Source organism: Canis aureus, chromosome 7, assembly GCF_053574225.1.
Source record: "Canis aureus isolate CA01 chromosome 7, VMU_Caureus_v.1.0, whole genome shotgun sequence".
In the NCBI taxonomy this organism is placed as follows: domain Eukaryota; kingdom Metazoa; phylum Chordata; class Mammalia; order Carnivora; family Canidae; genus Canis; species Canis aureus.
In genome coordinates, this window is record NC_135617.1 from 13,618,335 (window position 1) to 13,636,753 (window position 18,419).

The following is an 18,419-nucleotide window of genomic DNA, read 5'->3' on the forward strand; positions in this document are numbered from 1 at the left end:
TATTGAATGGATAGAAGCAATATATTATTGAAATGATGTTATGGAATATCTGGTCAGTAAAACAAGTGATAAACTTAAGGGATATACATAGAAGAAATTAACAAAGAAAATAAGTACAGATGTGATTTATGAATGAGATAGTATATTCCAATCTTAGAATTATAAGAATCGAAGATAAAATCAGATAAAATTACCTAGAATTTTTTTAAAAGATTTATTTTAGTGGAGGATAAAATCAGATAAAGTTACCTAGAAAATTTTTAAAAGATTTATTTTAGTGGAGGAAGGGAGACGGAGAGAGAATTTCAAGCAGACTCTGCACTGCACACAGAGCCCAATGAGGGTCTTGACCCTACGACCCGGAGATCACAACCTGAGCCAAAACCAGGAGTTGGACACTTAACTGACTGCACTGCCCAGGCATCCCTAGAAATGTTTTGGGTCTTTTTTAAGGTTCTATTTATTTATTTGACAGAGAGAGAGAGAGCGAGCGCACAAGAAGGGGGAGCAGCAGACAGAGGGAGAGGGAGAAGCAGACTCCTTGCTGAGCAGGGAGCCTGATGTGGGGCTCAATCCCAGGATCCTAGGATTATGACCTGAGCTGAAGGCAGATCCCTAACTGACTGAACCACCCATGTGCCCCTCTAGAAATGTTTTTTAAGTGCCTGAAATCTGAAAGATCTTATAATGCCTCCAAGTAAAAATGAAAAGCAAGTAGCCATTTTAAGATACAGCCTAGTAAAAGGCTTACGTATCCAAGAAGAATTCTCCATTTTTCAAAAGCTTTTCCAAAAGGAAAACAATATTTTAATGACTCAAAATTGCTGAGTCATATTGCTCAATTATAATAAACCAAATTATAAACCATGCAGTTGTATTTTTAGAATTATCAAACCAGTGTTCTTATTCTGACCATTTTTGTGAATGTATTTTTATGAAAAATATATCATGTGCTGCATTTGTGCATTTTCTACCCAAAGGGCCCATAGCTTTCATCAGATAAAATCACATCCTATTACCCTATTCTTATACTTTTTAATGAATATCCATTTTGTGCAGTTTTCATGAAAATCCCAAAGTGCCATCTTGCCCTGTCCAACAAATGAGTATGTAACTCAACCATAAACCAACCAGTTTTCCTCTCTCTCATCTTTCCTCCCTTCACCTTTCTCTCTCTCCTTTTCCATCTTTCTTCTTTCATTCTCCTCCCTCTCTCCCCCTTTTAAAATTTAAGGAAAGTGATACTAAGGCATCAAATATTAGTGTATGAATGAAGCTCTTCAAAAGATGCTGTTAAGAGAACAAAAAGAAAAGCTACAAACTGACAAAACACTTGCAAAACACATATTTGCTAAAGGATTTATATTCAGGATATATAAAGAACTCTCAAAATTTAATAATAAAGAAGGAACCCATTTTCTCCAGTGAGCAAACATAAAAATATAGCCAAAGACCTACAGTATACAATTACAATAAAATAATATTTTCATCTATCAAAATGACATATTACTTGCTCCATAGCAAGAGACTATGAGGACAAGCACTCATACTTTTGCAGTAATGTAAACTGGTAAAACTTTTCTGGAAGGAGAGTTTGATGTCATTTATCCTAGAACTTATGTTCATATTTTTGACCCATATATTCCCTTTTGTATAGATAAACCAAGAAAATCATTATATATGTAGTCAAAGACATGTATTTGAAAATATTATTTATAGCTTTTTTTAAGAAAGTGGAGAATGGAAATAAACTAAACGTATAACAATAGGGAAAAATCATATAAAATATAGTAAGAGATACAATGAATTTGGCAGCCACAAAGAATATTGTCTAACATGAGAAAATACTTGGGGTTTCATGTTAAGTAAAAATATATATATATACACATATACACACATTTTATACACACACACATTAAATATGTTTAATGGTGTTAATATACTCTACCTCAGTATAGGAAACCATAAGAACTGAAACGTAGGAAATGTTACCTCTTGTTTTTGTAACACATAGGATTTTGGACAATTTTTTTAGATTAAGGATTTTTGTTTTCTTCATACTTTATCCCTTAATGCTTTCTACAAAAAAACACGATTTCCTTTATATGGAAAAAATACATTTATTTCATTTATTTTAGGTAGTGGAGCCATTATCCAAGCTAGTGGCTTTCAGGCACTGATTTATCATGGGAACAAGTTTGAAATATAGATCCTGTTTTATATTAATCTTTTCAAAACATAGATTAAGAATGTTAAATTCAATCAGCATGGTTTTCAAGAGAACTAAATGAAGTGACACAATTTCTAAAGTTTTATGTAAATATATTTTTAAGGTTGAGTTTGAGAGTCGAGGGCAGGCGGGCAGAGCAGAGTCAATCAATGATCTTTTCTTTGGCCCTGGAGAATGAATGGAAAATATGTATGGCTCAGTGATGGGTTGACTAATAGATTTTTACCAGAAAAAAAAAATTAGACCTTGTTTTGTTCAATCTTCTCCTTTTATAGATGGAGCATCTGAGTGAGAACTGACTACTATCTCCACATTTAAAAAATCTATTAATTCCAACTCATTACTATTTTCTATCCCTGGATTCAAAATATCTACCACTACTCAGAATTCTATTAAATCTTGGGACACCAGATAGCTTTCCTATTTGTTGTGGTAAATACGCAAATAGGAATCAGTGGTAACCTGCAGAATAAATGATGGTCACCAATGTGTCCCAAAATACATTGGATTGAGTCTCTGCTGGTTTCATTGCTAGAAACCAGATCCCTGCCAAACTATGCACAAATGAGTTCTGATAATCTTCCAGGTGCTACCACCCATGTGCTCTTGTGTTCTGTTGACAGTTTCCTCCTTAGACCAGCACTACTACTTTAATGCTGATGACCCTCCAAAGATTACTTTAACACTGATCACATGGGTGGCAGACACTGAGCGGGGCACTTGACGGGATGCACACAGCACTGGGTGATATGTTATATGTTGGTAAATTGAACTCCAATAAAAAAATTAATTAATTAATTAATTAATTTAAAAAAAGAAACACTGATCACAACTGTTCTTATCTAGTGGCAGCTTCCACTACCACTGTTTGGCTTCATAGAATTAACTCTGTTGATTCATTATCTACTTTATCATAAACATTGGTCAGGTACTTCTTGTTAATCCTCCCTAGGATACCATCATCCCAATAGTTAAATGAGAAATTGACATTTGTAACATGTCTTTATTGAAAGATCAAGGATAACTTAAAGAAAATATAAGGGAACTAACAACTACCATATCCATCATTTGAGTGAATCAGACAAAAGTAAGATCAAGGAGTTTTCACCACAGAAGAGGCAGGAAAGGAGCTGTTAACACAAAACTCTACTCTCCCTGTACCACTATGTATTCTAATGAGCTGATAAGCCATGCTTTTTCCAAATGTCCAGTGTTACTCTTTCTTGGATGCCCATTTCCTTCCAACAATTAATCTAAGTAAACAATTCCTTAATCTGAGGTAGCAATACTTTTCCCATGACTAACTTTTACTACCTTGACTCACTTTGAGAGTTTCCATTTCTGCATTGTTAGAATATTTACATTTGCAACACTGGAGTGTTATATTACAAGTTCTTATCTTAACGTTGATTTCATTTATCTAAATTCTGTCACCACAGCTAGATGGCTAAAATTCCAAAGACAGGAACTAGTATTTCTTTTTCATTCTCTATGGTATTTTGCACTATACTGGACACAGAGTAGGCTTTTGATACTCAAAGATTTGAGCGAATTTGACTTATTTGACTAGGATAATTTGAGACTTGAGATATGAAGGCAATGGTCTTCTTCAAATATTTATTCTCTTTTCTTTGGTGATGTAATGTAAATGCCTTAGCCCTAAATACAAGAGTGAACATAAATCATTCTAAACACTATCAGGAAATAAGAAGGAATGGAATCTAGGATTAGAGATGAAATAACTAAGTATCCATATGATTAGTTATTTGACTTTTGCAATCCTGTGTTATTTCCTTTCTTTATGTAGCTTGTTAAAGCTTTTAATGACAAAATAGCCTTTGAAAAATTCATTCCATTTTAATATCAGTTCAGGAAAATGCATGGATCAGTGGTATCCTAAGCACATTTACCTGCTGACTAGAGAGACTCTTAAAAAAACAACAAATCTAACATTCATTCACTGGAACAAGGACAAATAGAATAGAAAAACTGTTCACCTCCAGACTCAGGCAATTAGTTTTAAGTATGTCTAGATGCGTGCTGCCACAAGAAATAAATGCACTGAATAGTAACTACGAGGAAGGATAAATTACAAAAGACACCAATGTATAAGTAAATATCCTAACAGAAGGCACTTGAAAATAAACCCTTACTACTATTATTAGAGGGTTCAAAATATAAAGATCTATTAAATTTTATTTTTGAATTTTCATACCTGTCTGCATGGTAACAGTCCAGGACAATTTTAGATGGGAAATTTAAATTAAGACTTACAGATTGGACAGAAAGAACAAATACCCATAAAGTCCTAATCTAACTGAGCAGATGAATTCTAGCATTCTTTTTCTTTCTTTCTTTTTAAATAGTAATAAGCTTTCTGTCATGATCAGGAGACAGAGTAATCTGAAGATAATCAGATAATATTTTGTTTAAGGATATGAATATAGAAACAGAAAAAATTATTCTAAAGATAATGTTTGTCTTTCCCCAAGAAGCAGAAATTTCTTTATAAATAAAAAGTCTTTTTATTTTATTCTTATCATAAGAGTAATACAAGAAAAATATTTAAAATATAGAAGGGCTTAAAATTTTTTTTTTAATTTTTATTTATTTATGATAGTCACAGAGAGAGAGAGGCAGAGACACAGGCAGAGGGAGAAGCAGGCTCCATGCACCGGGAGCCTGACGTGGGATTCGATCCCAGGTCTCCAGGATCGCGCCCTGGGCCAAAGGCAGGCGCCAAACCGCTGCGCCACCCAGGGTCCCGAAGGGCTTAAAATTAAAAACAATTTTTCTTCCTGTCTTCCACTCCCAGTTCCACGCCCACAGACAACAATTATTTTGTACCATTTCTGGCTTTACTTCTTTTAGAGGTTATCTTTGTTATAAAAAAGATTATCTGGATTCTAGGTTATCTTCTAGAGGTCATCTGTATAAACATATAACAATGTGCATGTGCCTTTACACCTCCGTTTTTTGATCAACTATTCTCTCTGCCAGAAAAGATGAGCTCACTCCACCTGCACCTTCCCCTCCCCATTCAGTGTTTATTAGATTATGTTTTGTAGGTTTACTTGAAAGTTTTAAGTAATCTCATGAAACATCTCATTCTTTATTTACATTTCCTAACTCCTAACTATACACATGAAAAAAAGTTAGCATTTCTTTCTGTACTTCATTCTATTTCATCTTCCTCCTTCTACCTCCCAATCTCAGTCAGATGTACCATTATTTTACTGTCAAGTTTTATTGAATTTGCAGTTTATTCTCTAACAGTTATGAGTTCTTACACTCTTTCTTTATATGTTGATTCTGAAAACTGAAAACAGATAGAAAGCATGTACATTATCATTCATTACAGGATCATTTCGTATGACTGGATTTTGAGAAAGAGAAATATAATCTATATAATTGAACCATGAATAAAATATTCCAAGAATATGGATAAAATGGATTCTCAATGTTTACTTGGCTGCTTCTCAAAGTCTTTGGTTAGGAGGAAACATTTTAAAAAATAATGAAGAGATATTTTCCAGAATTTTTTTCAAAAAAGCTGAAATATTTCAGGTTGAAAAGACTCATAAAGTGCTAAAAAGAAACAAAGGAAAAATCTACCCTGAGACATATTAGAGTAACATTATTTAATATCAAAGATGAAGAGAGAATTTTTAAAAGCTTACAAAAAGGAAGAATAGGTAATATACAAAGGAATAAGAATTAGACTGACCAGATTTTTCAGTAGCAACACTGGATGCAAAAAGACAATGAAGAAGTGTTTCTAAAGTGTTAAGGAGCAAGAACTTAGAATCTAGAATTTTCTATGTGAAGGCCTAATTAAAATATGAAGGCATAAAGCGTTAAAGAGCAAAAACTTGGAATCTAGAATTTTCTATGTGAAGGCGTAATTAAAATGTGAAGGCATAATAAAATATCCTCAGATATATAAGACCTGGAAAGTTTTGCTACAATAGAATTTTTCTTCAATTTTCAATTCTTACACCAAAGGCCGACACAAGGTAGGCAGGCACTCAATAAATACACAATAAAGAAAGGAAGGAAAAGTGGGAGGGAGGGAGAAAGGGAAGAAAAAAGGAGAGAAAAGCTGAAAGTAAACCCAGTTACCAGTTTTATGAAAACACAGAAATACTTTCATGTATGGTTGAATGGTATTTTCTACATAAATACCTACATTAAAAACAACTTTGGACACTTAAGAGGCAAATTCAAAAAAGAAAAAGTGGCAAGAGAAATTTGGAGTAAGGTGATGAAATTTTTGGTATAATTTATTGTTGCCTTTTTAAAAATTGCTGAAACTAATTATTCAGCCTTAGGAAAAAACCACAACTATGCTATAACATAAATGAAAATTGAAGATATTAGCTAAGTGAAAAAAGTTGTAGAAAGACCTTTCAAGATATGATTCCACTTTCAATGTATCTAAAATAGTTAAACTTAGAGTGCTAGTTGAGGGGGCAATAGGGAGCTCTGGGGGAAGGGAAAAAAGCTGTTGGATGGGATTGGGGTTTCAGTTCTGAAAGATAAAAAATGTTCTAGAAGTCTCCTGTAGAACACTGCTGATAGTCAACACTACTACACTGTATACTTAAAAATGGCTAAGAATTAAAGTTTATCTCATGTATTTTTTACCACAGTGAAAAATGAGCTGAAACTAGAGCTTTTGTATCTGCAATTAAGTAGCAACATAGAATAGCTGCCTTTCAATTCCTCCTTAGGAAACACATGGTGACTATCAGTTTCTTGTTTTTGTTTTTTTAAATGACTAGCACTTTTTCTCCTTTTCTTCTGAGTATTGTTTCCTTTTTCCTTACTATTCTGACTGTGTGACCATGAGCTGGACCAAAGCCAATCAGATTCCTCTTCTCAGTGACTGAATTGTGTCCTTATCAGATTCATATATTGAAGCTCAAACTCCCAGTACCTTCAGAATGTGATTATAATTGGAGTTAGGTCTTTAAAAAAGTAATTAAGTTAAAATGACACTTTAGGGCTGGGATCCTAATTCAATGTGACTGGTGTTCTTATAGGAGGGATGTGAATACACAGAGGAAAAAAGGCTGTGAGGACACAACAAAAAAGGTGGCCATCTTCAAGCCAAGGAGAGAAACTTTAGGAAAAATCAAACTTGTCGAACACTTGATCATGGACTGCTAGCCTCCAGAACATTGAGAATATAAATTACTTTTGTTTAAGCCACACAGCCTTAGTAGTTTGTTATGACAGCCCTAGCAAACTAATATGCTTAGAAATCTTATTGTGAATAAAGCCACCAAAACAGCAAGGTAGTTGATATGATAGAGCAGTTAACATTCTGGGTATGTGTGGAGTGGAGGAAAGATAATATATACATATAAAATTCAAAATTAGGAAGCAGTCAATCCTCTAAAGAACACTACATGAGTAACGAAATATAGTAATGGAGGATGAGGACCTATTTTAAGGAAGTTTGGAAAGTAAATATTGAGAAATGTGTTCATTATGTGATTTTCTACAAAGTCTCAAAAGAAAAAAATTCTAATATCAGCAAGAATGTTATGTACCTATGAGCATTGGTTCATTTTCACCATGTTAATACCATGACACTTGTAGCTATTCACATTACCCATGTAACATTTGTGATTTACACTTGTCAACCAGAGAGAAAAGACAGGTTACCAATAGAGGAAAGACACTTGGTCAGACAGCCAACAATCTTAACAAAAACAACAGAAGACAGAAAAGAGAGGGAAAATATTTTTTAAATGATGAGAGAAGAGTCAATTATAAGAGGTTTTAAAATTATATTTTAAACTTAATCCCTCTGGTCCTAAAAACAAATGTGTCCCTGTTATGGAGATGGATGTATTAGGTGGTTACTGACATTGAACCTTTGAATCAGGATAATAGCTAATTAAAATACCATTTGTGGTATACCTATAATATACAAATAACCTCTAATCCTCAAAACAATCCTAATAGTAGGCATTATTATTTCTATTTTATAAAACAGAAGCCATTATTCTATATATTATACCACTGGCCTTTCCTAATTCTTCTTGATCTAAATTTATGTTCATCAAGCAAACTTTATAACTACAAAGAATAATTACAATTATTTTTATATAAATTTCCTCTTTAGGGATAAAAACAGCATACTGATTTTTCACAAAGTTCATGCAAGAAATAATTTGGAGTATTAGAGAGTTTATGTAAATTTTATTTATACAAATCTTTAGAAGCATGTCTATGATCAGAAAATTAAATGTATTTATATTTACAGAAGTCTGAATCTTATAAAACCTATTTTGTCTAATTATATGACTAAAGTACTATCTTTAATATTTAAAGTACTAAGTTATTATTAGAAAAGCATAAAAACTGGGATTTTTTTTTCAATAGAGATGAAATGTTAGTACCATTCTACCTTGTTTTCTTACTTGATTTTCCTTAGGACTCTCCTACACTCCCATGGCTGTATTTAACTCAGCCATGGAATATTCTGACCCACAGAAAAATCAAATGCATGTCCTTGGCCTCATTAGAACAGTTTCACTAATCATCATTATCCAAATTTACATTTTAAAAATTCCAATAGCAATTATTGTCTTTGGAATTCTTTTGGTGATTAATCATGTACTGCTTTGTGACAAACCTATTGTTCTCTTGAACTGTTAACTATTTTGTTATTTATCTTTATGCTACAATCCTTCTTTCATATCATCACAAAATTATCTCCCCAAAGCACAGATATTATGATCATACTATTGTCCTGCTCAAAAACTATGAAAGGCACATTCTCATGATCTCCTCTGGGTTCAAGCTCCCTGCTTCCACTGAATTGGTTCATTTTAGAGATCATGACACTTTTCCATCTGCACATTCTGTTCTTCCCCACACGGGCCCTGTGGTAGACAAAGCAATAGACACTCAAAAATGTCCACATACTAATCTCCAGAACCTATGAATATGTTACCTTGCTCTGCAGTTATGAATAAAGATCTTGAGATGGAGAGATTAACCTGGATTTTGTACCATACCCAATGTGAATACAAGGATCCTTATAATGGAAGGAGGAAAGCAGGTCAGTCTGAGAAGGAGACTTAAAGACAGAAGCAGAGAGCAGAGACAGAGATTTGAAGATGTGATGCCATTAGGTTAGAAGTGAAGCCTTTAGAACCTAGAAAAGACACGGGATAGATTACCCCTAGAGCTTCCAGCCCTGCTGACATCTTCATATAACCCTGTAGGACCCCTTTTAGACTTCTGACCTCCAGAACTGTAAGATAATAAATGTATATTGTTTTAAGCCGTTAATGGTAATCTGTCATAGCAGCAATAGGAAAGCAATACATACTTACTTTTGGAAGACTGTCTCTTCTCTCCACTTGTAAAACAGGATTCTCAAAGCTTTACTGAGGATTGGGGGAGGTAGAGCAGGGAGTTTGCATTTCAGAATAATGAACGCTTGAGACATCTCTGCTTTTTTTTTTTAATTATTTTTTTATTTATGATAGTCACACAGAGAGAGAGAGAGAGAGAGAGAGAGGCAGAGACACAGGCAGAGGGAGAAGCAGGCTCCATGCACCGGGAGCCCGACATGGGATTTGATCCTGGGTCTCTAGGATCGCGCCCTGGGCCAAAGGCAGGCGCCAAACCGCTGCGCCACCCAGGGATCCCCATCTCTGCTTTTAAAAATGTTCATCTACACTTTTTTCTCTTTCTCACTGTTGTGCTCTTTTCCCCTCAAATTCTTGTTTATAATAAATAGAAGTTAAACTTTTTCCTTTGTTTGGCTTCTGATAATCCATCCTCTTAGGATCTCATTTCCATGTCAGGTGATTGTATCAAACCATTTCCTCAATAAAAATTAAAAGAACTCTGATACCAGCTGTTAACAGTTTTTTGTATCCAACTGTATAAAGAATAATCTGAATTCAACATGTAAATTTTAGTCACAAATGTGATTATTTATAGATTCTTTCTTTTTCCTGCTGAAGGTCCATGGAATTGCCTTTGAATTTCCTCTCAGAAAGAGGTTACTAGATCCAAACTTAGCAGGGCATTATTATTTTTATTTGCTTTCCTTTAGCAGTAATAGTTTACATAAAATTATATGCAACATCACCAAATCATATGCAATTCTCTGTGGTTGATGGCATTTATTTTTAAAATGTCCATATTTTTTTCTCTGCTTTGTTTTTCCCGTAGCCTGAAATAGAGGGATCTCTGAAATAACATTATGACCTGATAGAAGTTTTCAGAGGAGGAGCTATACCAGATCCAAGCAATTACATTGGATTATATCAACCAACAGTTCTGGCAATACAGACTGCTAGAAAGTCAACAACACAGCAGGTGGCCAAAAATCAAGCACAAATTTTGACAAAGGAGTACTAGGAATACTATAGGATACTATTATTAATCCAATTTCTTTTATTTTTTTATTTTTATTTATTTTTTTTTCACATTTTATTTTTTTTTTATTTTTTTTTAATTTTTATTTTATTTTATTTTATTTTTTATTGGTGTTCAATTTACTAACATACAGAATAACACCCAGTGCCCGTCACCCATTCACTCCCACCCCCCGCCCTCCTCCCCTTCTACCACCCCTAGTTCGTTTCCCAGAGTTAGCAGTCTTTACGTTCTGTCTCCCTTTCTGAGGTTCCTCAAACAGTTAAAAATATACCTGCCCTACGACCCAGCTATTGCACTGTTGGGGATTTACCCCAAAGATACAAATGCAATGAAACGCCGGGACACCTGCACCCCGATGTTTCTAGCAGCAATGGCCACGATAGCCAAACTGTGGAAGGAGCCTCGGTGTCCAACGAAAGATGAATGGATAAAGAAGATGTGGTTTATGTATACAATGGAATATTACTCAGCTATTAGAAATGACAAATACCCACCATTTGCTTCAACGTGGATGGAACTGGAGGGTATTATGCTGAGTGAAGTAAGTCAGTCGGAGAGACAGGCAGCAACTAAAAGAATATTAATCCAATTTCTTGTCCTTATTTCCTAACGCATTAGAAAGTTAATAGTAAAGTCACTGAATGGGGTCAATATGAGTCAGGTTTAAGCTGCCTGGAGTTTTTATTTTCTTTTGTATTTAGAAGAAAACTATGTAATTGGTTTGACAGGAAGAAATCAAAACTGTTAACTGTTCCATAACAGAATTGATTTCATAAATGTCCTTCTCCAACTCAAGGTAAGAAAACTATAGCACATAAGCCAAAGTCTGCATTTGATTTTTATATTACTTGAGTGGGGACATCCTAAGTCCAGAAAACAGTTTCCTGTTATTTTCTGCTAGCATATGCCATTCAGAATGGAGTTCTATTTTTGACTTTAAAAGACTGGAATAGTTGAACCATAATTCATATTGCCTAATTAAGTCACCAAACTGTCAAAGGGCAAAGATAATATTTGATCATTTAAAATCCAATAGCTCAAATGAATAGACTGTGACACACACACACACACACACACACACACACACACTTACTATATATTTTTATTTCCAACTCATTGCTACCACAGTAGGCTTAAGTTACTCACAAAAAGCATTATTTTAGTCTTTTAGAATCCTTACCTGAAAAACTAGTGTATCTCAACTCTCCACCAAATCCTCACATCTAAATTCAATGGACAGAGATTATTATTAAAAGAAAAGGAAAGCCAGTAGCAGATAATATTCAATAGACATATCACAATAAACCAAACGTTCCCAAATGAGCACACTTCAATGTTACATATCATTTTTTTATGAAAATATGTTACATAGTATGTCCCAGCCTCAGTTATATTGCCCTCTACTGGCACTCTCTACTGGAGTAATTACTCTTGCAACTGCTAACAACTTTTTGTTAGTATAAGCTGCTCTCACAAAGTTTTGTTGTTATGTTTTTGTTTTGTTTTTAATTGTCTTTTACTCTAATGTCTCCTATATTTTCCTCTGATAGAGAAGCAGATATCACCAAATATAATTCCAAGTGTATTGCTGAGAAGCGTTCTACTATACTACATTCCATAATTTATTCATTCCTCTTTTGATAAGCATTTGAGCAGTTTCTAGGTTTTAGTTACTGCAAATAATATTGTAATCAACACTTGCATACAGGTCTTTGTGTGGACACCCGTTTTAATTTCTTTTGGTAAACATAGATAAAATGGTTGGATCATATGAAAGGTTAGGTTTAATTTTGTAAGAATTGTCAAGCTTCTGCCAAAAGTGGTTGTACCATCTTATATTCCCATTAACAGTGTATGAGAATACCATTTCCCAAACATCTTCCTCAAAATAAATCATTTAAATTTTAGCCATTCTAGTAGATATGTAGTGGTTTTAATTTACATCTCCCTTTTCACTAATGATGTTGAACATTTTTCATGTGCCTCTGTCATTTGTAAATCTTCTTTAATTAAGTGTCTGTTCAAATATCTTTGCTCATTTTTGTAGGTGGTTGTCTGTGGGTCATACTATCAAGTTTTGAAAGTTCTTTTATATTCTGTCTATAGGTCATTTAGCCAATATATGTCATTTGCAAATATTTTCTACATAGTTTATAGCTGGTCTTTCATTTTCCAAACAGTTCCTCTTGCAGGGCAAAATGGGTTAATTTTGATGAAGTCCAGTTTGTTATTTTGTTAGTAGATGGTGCTTTTGCTGTCATATTCAAGAAAGCATCCTGTAACCCAAAGTTTCCTTCTATGCTCTCCTGCATAAGTTGAGAAAATCATGGATTTTTCTTATTTAGTTTTTTAATGTGGTGAATTACACTGATTGATTTTCAAATATTAAATCAATTTTGTATTTCTGAAATAAACTCCACTTGATCACGATGTATTGTTCTTTTCACATATTTTTATTGTATTCACAAATACTTTTCTTTAAAGTTTTTCATCCACATTTATGAGGAATAGCTATCTGTAGTTTTATTTTTCTGGTAATGTCTTAGTATCAAAGAAATATTTGCCTCATAAAATGAATTGGGATGAGGTCCCTCCTGTTTAGTTTTCTGGAAGAATTTGCAGAGAATTGGTAATATTTCTTCTTTAAATGTTTGGAGGAATTTCAGTGAAGGCTTTTGAGACCAAAGTTTTCATTGTAGGATGGTTGTTAACTGTAAATTCAATTTTTTAAGATAAAAATCTTATTCTACTTATTTATTTTTTCCTTATTGAGTTTGGTGGTGTGTGTCTTTGAAAGAATTTGTTCATTTCACCAAGTTTTATGATTTATTGGCACAATGTTGTTCTTAATTGTTAAAAACTGTCAAAGATTAGAGATCTTATACTACTTGCAAGCTAACAAGTTAGCCTGCCAGTGTTGATATAGATACAGATATAGTTATAAATATAGATACAGATACAGATATCTAGACAGAAGAAACAAGATTTTTAGGATAAGAGAAACCTTTTATTACTTACAGCAAAATAGTTAGAGCAACATTTAGTACCAGTTCCCTCAGCCCCTGTCTCTGTGTAGCAACATGAATAAAAGTCAGATATTTCTTGCACAGGCAGCGAGGGTACATCACAGGAGAGGAGACTCAAAATTATGAGACTTGGAGTTTATACAGGTGCTGCTGGCACATATGATTATGGAGAGAAAGAGGGAGTTTTATTCTGAAATGTAAACAGATCCCTTCCAAAGAAGAAAGGGAAGCTCTTTGTCTTTATTATTTTAGAATATAAGCAAATATCTCCAGGGGAGATAAGTCTCTACATCTCTGGCTTCCAAGATCTTTGTTATTCAAACATGCCCCCTTGGTCTGAAGCTCTGAACCATGCAGACACATGAAAATATTTATAGAGAACTGTATACACCAAATATTTCATATTAAAATCCTGTCTTCAGGGGAGGCCATCCCTAAATCCATTTGGTTATTATATCAAGAGGTGATATCATGAGACTACTGTTATCCAGAGGATACCTAGATCTCCTCCTCTAATTTGATGAGAGGAACCAATTCAGGGATACATAATCATTTTATCTTGTGGTTCTTCAATCCGTAGGGTATTGTCACCATTTTTATGTTCTCAAGTGGGCCTCCATATCTACTTTCCAGTCAGAAGAAGAGAATATATGAAAGGCCTGACTTCTTTCTCAAAGGATGGCAGTAGCCAGCCTCCAAAATAACCCCTAGTGAGTTCCATCTCCCAGTTTCCATGCCCTATTGTAATACTTTTCCTTGTTGAAGAGAGCTGACTCGTGTAACTGATATGATATTGTGGCAATGATGACATACAACTTTTGAGGCCATGTCACAGAAGATATCATGGCTTCTGCCTTGCTTTCTTGGGTCATTTGCTTTGGGGAAAGCCATCTGCCATGTTATAGGGATACTCAAATGGTCACTTATAGGGTTCCATGTGGTGAGGAGCTGAGGTATCCTGCCAAAAGGCCATGTGAGTGAATCATCTTAGAAGTGAAATCTCCAGCCCTTGTCAACCCTTCAGATGACTACAACTCCCACTGCAATCCTGACTGCAACCTCATGAATGGCTCTGTATGATGTAGAACCATACAGTTAAATCAATCCAGAATTCAAATCTTAGAAACTGTATGAAGTAAGAAATAGGTGATACTGTGATTTTAATAAGAAATATATATATTTGGTCTTCACCCACTGTTCATGGCACAAAGCTACTAAAATCCTTGTAATTTCCTATGTAAGAGTCATAAAAGCATATTTTCTTATAATATTTGGTCTTTTGTCCTCAGTTCCTGAAATAGATTCAAAGTAATAATAGTGAATTCAGAGTCTTCTGTTATTTATTTATATAACAAGCCTCTTTCAGTTGTACATGAGCTTATATTAACAAGGTGACTTTTGGAAAGCTCTTAAATAACCTAAGGAAGAGGACTGGTTGCCAGGGTAACTAACCACGTCAATAGAGGATTGAGGTTGAAAGTTCCTCAATCTCCAAGGAGGAGAAAGGCACTAGAGATTGAGTTCAACCACCAATGACCAATGACTTAATCAGTTATGTCTAGGTAATGAAGCCTCCATAAAACATAAAAGGACAGCATTTGGATTGCTTCCAAATTGGTGAATATGTGAAGGTGCTGGGAGAGTGGCATTTCCAGAGAAGGAATGGCAGCTCTGCATCCCTTCCCACATTACTTTGCCCTATGCATTTCTTCCATAGGACTGTTTCTGAGTTATATCCTTTTATAATAACCCAGTAATCTAGTAAGCACATTATTATACTGAGTTCTGTGAGCTGCTCTAGCAAGTTAATCAGGTCAAAGGAGGGGATTGTGGAAACTTCCAATCTATAGAAGGTTGATTACAAGCACAAGTAACAACCTAGATTTGCAACTTGAATCTGAAGTGGAGAGAGAGAAACAATCTTCCAGAACTAAACCCTTTGTCTATATGATGTGATAGTATCTACAAGTAGATACTGTCAGAATTAAGTTAAATTATAGGGCACTTAGCTTGTGACAGAGTGAAATAGCGTAGAATACTGGGGGGGGGGGGGCAGAGGAGACACACAGTAATGCGTGTTTTTCCCTAACAAAATGTTTATTACTCTTTTGGGTTACACAGCAAGAGCTAATCAAAATAATAGAGTACATTATTTCCACTCACATTTCATTGGTGAGAATTTAGCTCCTTTGACCACATAACCAAGAGAGTCAAGGAAATGTAGTCTATCCATATATCCAATAAGAAAGGGAGAACAGCTTTTAGTGGAGAGCTGGCATTCTCTGCAAAACACATTCTAATATCTGGACATTATCTGATCTGTATCTCAGTTTCTACAACTATATTGTGGAAACTCAAATGCTAGTAACAATTAGCTATTTCTTCCATAATTGATCTGGGTTAAATACACTTTCACAAAAGAATTGAGGCCAGGAGAGAGGATTAAATTCTACTAGTATGATATCAGCATGGTACACAAATGGATGTGGAAGGAACAGTTCATAGAACATATGTATAAGGGGGTGGGTACTAGGTAGACAATTCCACAGGAAAACACTACATTTCTCAATAAATATCTACGGAATAAATGAATAATTAAATTGGATTTCTCTACAAAAGAATATTTAAATTATAAAACTTAATGGGCATGAGATAGATGTACCTATCATGACATGGAAAGAGGTCATGATAGGTCACTGAATAATATACAGTGATAAAGCAGATTATAGAGTAGTCTGTATAAAATGGTTCAACTTATTAAAGAAATAAATATGAATAAATTTATATGCATGAAAAAGTTTTATTTTAAAAAAAGTACCTCAAACTGTTAGTAATAGTTGTCTCTGAAGACATTCACTTTCTCTTTATATATTTTGTTGAAATTTTTTTTGCTATCTACTTTACATACACTGCACTATTTAAATTGTTTAAAATAAATATATATTATTTTTAGAGAGATATGTAATACAAAACAAAAAAAAAAGCAGTACAAATAAATATATTATTTGGGGAAAAAAACCTCTCTCTCTAAAATGCTTCACTAATCTGTTTTTTTCTCTTTATGGCATGCTACTACTTTCTTAGTACAGTCCTCTGTCATTTATTATCTTGACCAGAATTCAACAAACTATTTCTGTTAAGGGTCATATAGTAAATACTTTATGCTTCTAGGCAATATGGTCTTTTTCACAACTCCTCAATTCTGCTGTTGTAGCTAGAAAGCAACTATAGATAGTACCTAAACTAATAGGTATGGCTATGTTCCAATAAAACTTTATTTACTAAAACAAGTAGCAGGCCAACCTATGGGCATAGTTTGCTGCCCAAACACATAGACTTCAGAAATTGCTAAATTCTCTCTTTGACTCCAATCCCTTATACCATCCTCTGCCATATTTTGCACTATCTCTATATATGTCATGTAATTTCTTCACATCCTACGTTTTTGTTTAATTTTCATTTTCCTGGAAAAGTCTTAGATTTCTGGTGACCTCAGATCATTTTTTAAGACCAAAAATAGCCTTCATAGCCCTAATCAATAAAACTGACTGCTTTGCTCCAGTGCCTTCACAGTCTTTGTACATAGATTGATATATGTCACCCTGTATTTTGACAATTTCCATCTGTGCCTCCCAGTCAGACATAGCATACCAAGAGGTCAGAGGCTCTGCTTTTGAATTCCTGGAATTTAACATAAGACAAAGCAGAGAGCAGGGATTCAGAAATGTTTGCTGCGTGAATAAAGAGAGAGAGGGACAGGTATCTGTTTGACCTCCTAGGCTTTCAAATTAGGTGCAGAAAATTGCTCCTCCCAGAAGTATTTTTTCCCTTCACAATCCAAACAATCAATACTTGGCAGCTTGGATCTTTCTTTTTTTCTTCCTTCTCATATTTCTGCATGATTTAAAGCCTAAAGCAAGTAAGACCATATAGCTAATATCAACTTTTTGATTCTAATTTGTTATCTGATCCAAAACAACACTCTAAGCACTAACAAGTAACATCATTCAGGGGATGGTTCATCTTTACCTTGTTGTCCTAGTTACAAGGATTTTCCCCAACCCAGGTTCACTATATGGTGAGACACCTGATTATGAGTAGTATATTTTTGAAAGGCTAAAAAATATTTAGTGCATATGTGAATGACTCCCTAGGGCACAGCCTACAAGTTTGGAATGTGTCCCAGGTAGGCTTGGGCTTTATTCAGAGCTTATACATAAGAAAAATCTTACCTCAGATACAATAAACTATCCAAAAGCCCATTATATTATTCAATTTAATCTCCAGTCCTCTAGATGGCTATTACCACCATTTTGTTAAGGAAGGGAAACTGAGGCTCACGGCTGATAAGTATCTGACCCAGTGTCAATAGTGAACAAGTGGATAGAGCTGCATCTCAAACTCAGCCTTTCAGATTTTAAATTGTATGTTCCTTCTTCATACATGACTTATCCTCAGCTTCCCTTTATTCTTAACGTTTATACAAAAACACTTTGCATATAATTTAAAATGAGTTATTGTACTATCCAATCCAGTGCTAGAGCTTTTCCAGCTGACTTTCTGCTAAATAACATAGTTATGCAAACCACTGTTAAAAGGGGTTTTAGGGATCCCTGGGTGGCGCAGCGGTTTGGCGCCTGCCTTTGGCCCAGGGCGCGATCCTGGAGACCCGGGATCGAATCCCACGTCGGGCTCCTGGTGCATGGAGCCTGCTTCTCCCTCTGCCTGTATCTCTGCGCCTCTTTCTC

At 34.6% G+C, this 18,419-nt stretch overlaps 1 protein-coding gene and 1 long non-coding RNA gene across 6 annotated transcripts in view; one reads left to right on the forward strand and one right to left on the reverse strand.

Annotated features, from left to right (window-relative positions):
- The window catches only part of GRIK2 (glutamate ionotropic receptor kainate type subunit 2), a 1,064,497-nt gene that overhangs the window by 1,010,375 nt on the left and 35,703 nt on the right, over positions 1-18,419 (reverse strand). For 2 of the 5 annotated variants that reach the window (XM_077902957.1, XM_077902955.1), the window contains exons 3-4: positions 11,826-11,868; positions 9,586-9,639 (exon numbers count right to left, since the gene is read on the reverse strand). The exons of 2 other annotated variants lie outside the window; for them this stretch is intronic. The gene's annotated coding sequence lies outside the window, so the exon portion shown is untranslated. The remainder of the gene's footprint in view (positions 1-9,585; positions 9,640-11,825; positions 11,869-18,419) is intronic. One more of the 5 variants, XM_077902958.1, reaches the window with a different exon arrangement.
- LOC144317071 (uncharacterized) overlaps positions 6,085-18,419 on the forward strand; it is a 35,668-nt gene continuing 23,333 nt past the window's right edge. Inside the window, exons 1-2 of the long non-coding RNA XR_013382953.1 lie at positions 6,085-6,246; positions 10,436-10,582. This is a non-coding gene — a long non-coding RNA (uncharacterized LOC144317071). The remainder of the gene's footprint in view (positions 6,247-10,435; positions 10,583-18,419) is intronic.